Source organism: Channa argus, chromosome 12 (genome assembly GCF_033026475.1).
Source record: "Channa argus isolate prfri chromosome 12, Channa argus male v1.0, whole genome shotgun sequence".
In the NCBI taxonomy this organism is placed as follows: Eukaryota; Metazoa; Chordata; class Actinopteri; order Anabantiformes; family Channidae; genus Channa; species Channa argus.
This window is the reverse complement of record NC_090208.1, coordinates 448,085-456,173: the sequence shown is the minus strand read 5'-3', so window position 1 is coordinate 456,173 and position 8,089 is coordinate 448,085.

Below are 8,089 nucleotides of genomic sequence, written 5' to 3'. Positions count from 1 at the left end.
CAAGAGCAACACACAATAAAGTGTTCAGTTAAAAAGAAGCATAACACGTTAAAGTAAAAACTCACCTTTGCACATTGTCAATGCCGGCCGTGTGGGCAGACTGGGAGGTCTTGAAATGGCCTTTGACCAGCCGGTCCTGGTGGCGTGGGAAAAAGGAGACTGCTGCCTTGTCCCTGTCTGACAGCTTCAGCCAGAGAGCAACAATGTCCAGTGCCTGTTGCTGCGTCACATATGCCTGGTGATGCAGCCCCATGAGGGCATAAGACAAAGCAGTGATGTTTGCTGATTTGCTGTTTCTGTCTTTCCTGCGTACGTCCTAAATGGCAGAGGAGGAAGAACGTTGACATTAAGCAATGTGTAAAAGTTTCAAAAAGATCAAACCTATTACAGCAAATAAAAGAAGAACAACAAAGATGTTTCTTGGTGCCTTGTACCTCAGGTGTAAGTTGCTTTGGATAAGAGCGTCTGACAAATGACTAAATGTAAATGTAAATGTAAGCTATATCTATCTATTAAATTAGATTAAAAAAGTCATTTAATCAAGCTTCAAGCATGCCTGCAAGACATACAGGTCTGGATGTCCCACTGTTCCCTACTTCTAAACTCACACAAAACTGAAGTCAGTATTTGGGCATAAATATTTTTGAAATATGATGTTCAACCATATAGCTTTTTGAGATGCCATAGCTTTGGCCTCAAGTACTACTGCAAGGAACCTAGTTAGTTTTGACCAGGATGTGTCAATTGTAAGTTCTAGTTCTTCCTGTGGTTTGTCAGATATCTGACAAACTGATTTTGCATATAAATTGAGTTGAGAGAAACCACTGGACAACTGCTACAGCCACCTTTTACATGCCTGTTATGAAACACTTTTTGGGAAAACCCTGCAAACTTCTTACTGTGGTGGAGCATTTGTTATCACAGTCCTCCAGGCCTGGAGGACAGCAGCTTGCCTTCTCCCTTCTCACTCTCCCTAAATCCCTCTCTGATATCTCTCTCGACTTTCTCCTACCTAGAAACAGGGATTTTATCGCCCTTCCTCACATTGACACCATATCCTGTTTTCCCCCAGTTCTTGGCAAAGACCTCATCCCGTGTTTTGTTTCCTGTTAAATGTTCTTTGAATTGTGGTCATAGTGGCCCTTCTTCTTCCTGTCTCCACAGTCGTGTGTGCATTTCCATTATATCCATCATATATACGTTTGAAAAAGTTGTATTTCAAGTTAGTTTTAATGTATCTTATTCTATTCTATTCGTTCTATTGCGTATTCTTTTTTACACAGGTCTCTCTCTGCAGCTGTAGCCGGTGTGCCACTTCCTGGGCTTTCTGTTGGTTGGTGTTGTCACAGGATATGTAGTTGGATTTGGTCTTGATAGCCCATCGCTGCAGAGACTTGCTAATAGCACTGATGTACCATTTAAAGATCTAATGGCTGTCAAAAAGTCACTTGTCGCTTGTTGGGCCAATGTGTGGGTATAACTGCAATGGTGGTAGCAGAGGAATGGTGCAGATGGATTCCAATACTTCGAATCCCATTGGCAAGGAAGTGCTGTTTCATAACAACCTGCAGAGGTCTCATATACTTTCTTGACATGCTTGCTGATGATGTACACAGAGTGTTTAAACAGGCACTTTGTTTGAACACCTCAGTGTGATGAATGATAACTCAGTTAAATCAGCTTCACTGTAAAAAGTGATTTAGTTGCATTTAATGTTGACATGAGATGAATGATCATAGTGTATAAAGGACAATATGTGTTCCAGAATAGATGTTTTCTCATTTCAGAACAGAAAGTCCTGCTAGTAGCAGAGTTTTTTTACTGTTACAGTTTAAAGTCAGTGGCTTTACACGTAAACCTCTTTATGGATTTGGAACTAGTTTTTCACACAAATAGAGACAAAGGACAGGGACAATTGGAATGTGATGGACATAGAAGTGTAAACAATTAGTGTAGTAGTAGTTACTAAGCAATGAATGAGGAAGCTGTTAATGAATGAGTAGTTCCTGAATAACAGAACGTATTCCAGCGACAGGAAAGTTAACAACTCGATCTTTCCTATTCTTTTGAGATCTCTTTTTGTGAGGTGTGGCTCTAAACCACACCTCCATTCTTTTATTGATTGGACACCTGACTCCAGTTGAACTTTAATAAATAATGTCAAACGTTTGATGTTTGGTGAATGAACTGATTGTTGCCAAACTCCCTGGTTCCGTCTCTCTTTCTTGGTCCGCAAAAAATTAACTGCACATCTAAGTGTGACAGAGTGAAGACAGTTTAAAAGTGTTTAGAGTAGACAATAAAAGGTTAAATCCTCTCTGCTGTTCACACACTCTGTTAAATATTGTGCCATTTGATCTTTATACTGTTGCTATGCAGGTAACTTTTTCACCTGGTGCTGATCTTTTCTCAACATCCCAACCCAGCAAATGCAATGAGGTGTTCCAAAGACACAGCAGCAGTGATGATGCTCTGGATGCAGAGAGGTGAGAGAACGGGGTCCCTGTTAGTCTAGATAGGAGGAATGATTGTAAAAGCAAATCAACATTGTAGTTTTTTATTTTGTAAAATGACTGAAACACGATGTTTGACGTGACGCTCTTACATCTACCACACGAGTGTTAATGTGTTAATAATCCACTGACCGCAATATTTAAAAGCTTTGATTTTTCCTGTGAACAGTTGTTGAAGCTCTTTACAAACAGCTGCTGTGCTCTTTCTGCACAGTGGAACATAGTTTTCAGGTTAGCAGCCACAATAAAGTCGTTTGAATGATTTGACTTGTATAGACAGAACCTGTCACCTGAACACCAGCAGAACCAATTTCTGCTCTTTTACATCAGACTGAATTTGAAATCAATGATAAATAAAAACTGCTTCCTCTGGGATCTGGCTTTTGTCTCCACCTGGTCACTGTATGTTTAAAATTGCCAAAAGCCATGAATCCTTTTCAAAGTAAAAGTTCATTTCTGCCTTTCAGCATTTTAGGAAGTGGAAACAAGAAGAAACAAGAGACTTTGCCAGTAAATTCTGCTATTCAGCCTCAGCTGCACAACCCGAGTCTCTGTATGAGGCAGAAACAAGAGGACATCTCTGAAGAGTCTGAAATGATAAAAATATATCAGTACAGATGCAGGGTTACATTACATCACAAAATAGTCAGCAACAGTATTTTTATTTTTTTTTTTTGAATAAAGGTTGCTGTCCCTTTACATGCTGTAAGCATGATGGAGCCGCTCTCGGGACAGGAAAGCAGGCTCCATCACAGTAGTCAGCTGGGTGGCTGTGACTGAGTATAAAACAGAGAGATCAGAGTTCCAACAGAAAAAGCTTCATTATTCGCATTTAAAAGCTGATCGTGTAGACAAGACTCACTTTTTGGATCCTGCATCCTCTGCCAGCCAGTCCTCCACAAAACAACCCTCAGCTTTGGAGCAGAAGTGCCACAGCACCTATAGATGAAAAGTTCATAGTTCTTTTTTTGGCTCTATGCCGAGTTCGCCGTCGCTCCCTGGCCAGACGCAGCTGCTCCTCCCTCAGCTGTGGTGCCAGGCACAGGATGAGCAGCTGAAGAGGTGGAGGAGACAGTGGTGTCACCAGCACTGTTGCTGGTTCTTGTTGCCCCTGGAGTAGTAGTGTTGGTGGTGGTGATAGTGTCAGAGACGAAGGAGGAAGCTGCAGTGGCAGAAGCAATGATGTCATAGAGGGCTGGTGTCCTGCACTGGGAGACAGCTTCATCGGAGATGTCTTAGGGCAGGCAGTAGTGGAAGGGCTGGTCAGGCATGTATTTGGGGAGATCGGGAGGTCTTGAAATGGCCTTTGACCAACCGGTCCTTGTGGCGTGGGGAAAAGGACACTGCTGCCTTGTCCATGTCTGACAGCTTCAGCCAGAGAGCAACAATGTCCAGTGGCTTTTGCTGCGTCACATATGCCTGGTGATGCAGCCCCATGAGGGCATAAGACAAAGCAGTGATGAGCTGGTATTGGCTGTTTCTGTCTGGCCCGTGTACGTCCTAAACGGCAGAGGAGACAGAACCTTGACAACAAGCAATGTGTAAAAGTTTTACAAAGATCAGAGCTATTACCAACAATTAAAAGAAGAACAACAGCATAGAGCATACAATATGAGATTAAAATTACTCACCTGGGACAAAATAGCACAGCTGCATGTGGAACGACTCCAGGGAAGTGGAGCCTCTGGTGCACAGGTAGATGGGGAGCTTGACTCTATATTCTACAACAAGTAGGAACAGGTGGTAGAGAGACAGTGCCCAGTACAAGTCCTACTTACCTTCTCATTATCTTGTTGCCACTGATACAGTAAAACACTGCAACTTAAATTGACTACAACACATTACTGATCCTCTGAAAACGAATAGTAACAGTAACAGTTATGAAAACAGTCAAAAATGTCAATATTCAATATGCAAATGAATGCTGGGTCCAGGCGAGTAGGTTTCATACAGAGTGGGACATCACATTCTAGGCACAAGGATGACATGCAAATTCGTGAATAAAATGAGGCTAAAACCTATTGACATAAAGAACTTTCCATAAAAGAATTTGAAATATTTTCTCTCTCTCCTCTAAGAAATATTGTTAGTATGTCATCTCAGTCTTATGTCTGGCTCAGCGAGTGAGAGAGTGAATTAAGAGAGCGAGCAGCATTAACAAAATCAAAGCAGTAAATTATTTTTGGATTATTGTAAAGCAATTACATTTTAAAACTCAAATACAGCCACACTAAGGATTTTGAGTGGAGGCAGCTAAAAAAAAACATTTTCATGTCTTTTTAAAATGTACTTTAAAATGCTTCCCCTGAAAGAGCCACATTTCCCATCTCAAAAACAAACCCTCCTCTCTTCACTTCTCGTAAATCTGCTGGTTTACAGTTATGGTTTTTACATGGACAAACATTGACTGGCTTAGTTCATCTGTCACTCACAGAAGTTCATACATTTTCATTGGCGACTGACTAAGAGGCTGAACTCTGGTAGACACCTTTAACAAACTGCAGTGTACAAAGAGGGTGTAGCTTTTCCTGTAGCTGAACTTCATGTGCTGTAGAGTCAATCCCATCTTAAGAGCTTTGCCTCTACTCTGACATTTTCTTTCTCAGCATTTGCAGGAATCCAAAGTAAGTAGCTATTAGTCTTTTCATTTGTGTCCCGTTCCCTTTTTTCCTCAATTAAGAGCCACTTCAATGTTATTACCCTGAAATTACCAAAATATTTGATAGAGGAAAGAATACTATGTATGAATAGTCTTACTTCTTCCTCTCGAAATGGAAAACAATTTGAACGTAAATTTGCGACTGTCAACTTTAATAAAGGGTTTGATATCAAATATTGGAGGAACTGTCTAAGAATTACTACCCATTGTAATTGTGAGCCCCAGTTATAGTGACTCATAAATATAAAAAAAATGTAATGTTTTAATATTTACATTTCTATTGCAGTCAAATATAAAAAGATGCTTGATTTCTTCCTTGCCAGGCCTTTACTGCAGCTGTCCTCAATTTCAAACAAACAATTGTCATCAGACTTAGGCGTGTGAAATGCATTCCTTTCCCATCTAGGTACACTGTAAGATGCCAAACATCATAGGCATATTACTATATTTTTATATATATATATTACTATCTTTTTTTAAACAGCAGACCACTCTAAAAATAATGCCAGTAAAATGTGGATGTGGTGAACAACACTAATATGGTATGGTGAGCTAAATCTGCTTTGTTTAGAGTTTGTACATATGTACATAGTACCAGGTCTCTTGTAAAAATCCACGCTCTACCAAAAAATGCTTTACCTTTCTTGACAACCATTGTGGACAATCATATTTCATAACAATATTGGAGGTTTTGGCTGAACAATGTTTTTAATACAAACAAAAAAAAAACAGCTCTATTAGATCAGCATGCAGACCACAATTTCACTTATATACAGTATTGTTCAAAATAATAGCAGTACAATGTGACTAACCAGAATAATCCAGGTTTTTAGTATATTTTTATTGCTACGTGGCAACAAGTTACCAGTAGGTGCAGTAGATTCTCAGAAAACAAACAAGACCCAGCATTCAAGATATGCAGCTCTTAAGGCTGTGCAATTGGGCAATTACTTGAAAGGGGTCTGTTCAAAAAAATAGCAGCGTCTGCCGTTGACGGTACAAACTCCAAACTAATTTTCTACAAAGGTTTTTGTTTCTAGGATTTAGCATCCTGTGAATCACTAATATTTAGTTGTATGACCACAGTTTTTTAAAACTGCTTCACATCTGTGTGGCATGGAGTCAACCAACTTGTGGCACCTCTCAGCGGTTATTCCACTCCATGATTCTTTAACAACATTCCACAATTCATTTACATTTTCTTGGTTTTGCTTCAGAAACAGCATTTTTGATATCACCCCACAAGTTCTCGATTGGATTAAGGTCCGGGGACTGGGCTGGCCACTCTATAACATTCATTTTGTTGGTTTGGAACCAAGACTTTGCCCGTTTACTAGTGTGTTTAGGATCATTGTCTTGTTGAAACAACCATTTCAAGGACATGTCCTCTTCAGCATAAGGCAACATGACCTCTTCAAGTATTTTGACATATGCAAACTGATCCATGATCCCTGGTATGTGATAAATAGGCCCAACAGCATAGTAGGAGAAACATGCCCATATCATGATGCTTGCACCACCATGCTTCACTGTCTTCACTGTGTACTGTGGCTTGAATTCAGAGTTTGGGGGTCGTCTCACAAACTGTTTGTGGCCCTTGGACCCAAAAAGAACAATTTTACTCTCATCAGTCCATAAAATGTTCCTCCATTTCTCTTTAGGCCAGTTGATGTGTTCTTTGGCAAGTGGTAAGCTCTTCTGCACATGCCTTTTTTAACAGAGGGTCTTTGTGGGGGATTCTTGAATAGATTAGCTTCACACAGACGTCTTCTAACTGTCACAGTACTTACAGGTAACTCCAGACTGTCTTTGATCATCGTGGAGCTGATAATTGGCTGAGCCTTTGCCATTCTGGTTATTCTTCGATCCATTTTGATGGTCGTCTTCCGTTTTCTTCCACGTCTCTCTGGTTTTCCCATTGATCAACGACCCATTTTCCTCAGGCTTTCAAATGCATGTTCAACAAGTGCTGGCTACATCCTTAAATAGGGGGCCACCTGATTCACACCTGTGTATTCACAAAAGTAATGACCTCAATGCCACACTGCTATTTTTTTGAACACACCCCTTTCAACTATTTGCCCAATTGCACAGCCTTACGAGCGTGAATCATGAATGCTGGGTCTTGTTTGTTTTCTGAGAATCTACTGTCTACTACTTCTTATTATCTAACTATACTGTGACTCCTGATGCCACAGATAGTTGAAATGGTGTGTAATGTTGGTGTGCTTTCATTTGTTTGGTTTCTGTGGCAATTCAGTTGCTTTTTACCAACACAGACAACAAAGGCCAAATCCTAAACATGAGAAAAACAACTCGTGGATTTATTTTCTACTTTTCTTGCTTCTTTCATTTTTCATGGACAAACTGTTGAAAGGTGCCCTCACATTAAGCCCCGTGCTGTGTTTTCTGTTAGAGCTTAGTGCTGCATTTGACACCAGTGACCACAAAAGTTCATTACAGAGATTGAAACATGTCATCTGGGTCAAAGGAACTGCACTAAGTTGGTTTAAACCATATGTATCCAGTTCTAATTTGTTCATGTTAATGATGAATGTTCCAAACACACACGAGTTATTTATGGAGTTGCACAGGTCTCTGTGTTAAGACCAATACTTTTTACTTTATAAAACCTCCCAGTAATTTCTATTGTTATGCTGATGTTACCCAGCTATATCTTTCTGATAGGACTTTGCTTTGATGTTTTCTCCTTGACTTAGATTTTTGCTGCCTTGTACTTCACGTGTAAGTTGCTTTGGATAAAAGCTTCTGCTAAATGACTAAATGTAAATGTAAATGTAAGCTATATCTATCTATTAAATTAGATTAAAAAAGTCATTTAATCAAGCTTCAAGCATGCCTGCAAGACATACAGGCCTGGATGTCCCACTGTTCCCTACTTCTAAACTCACACGAA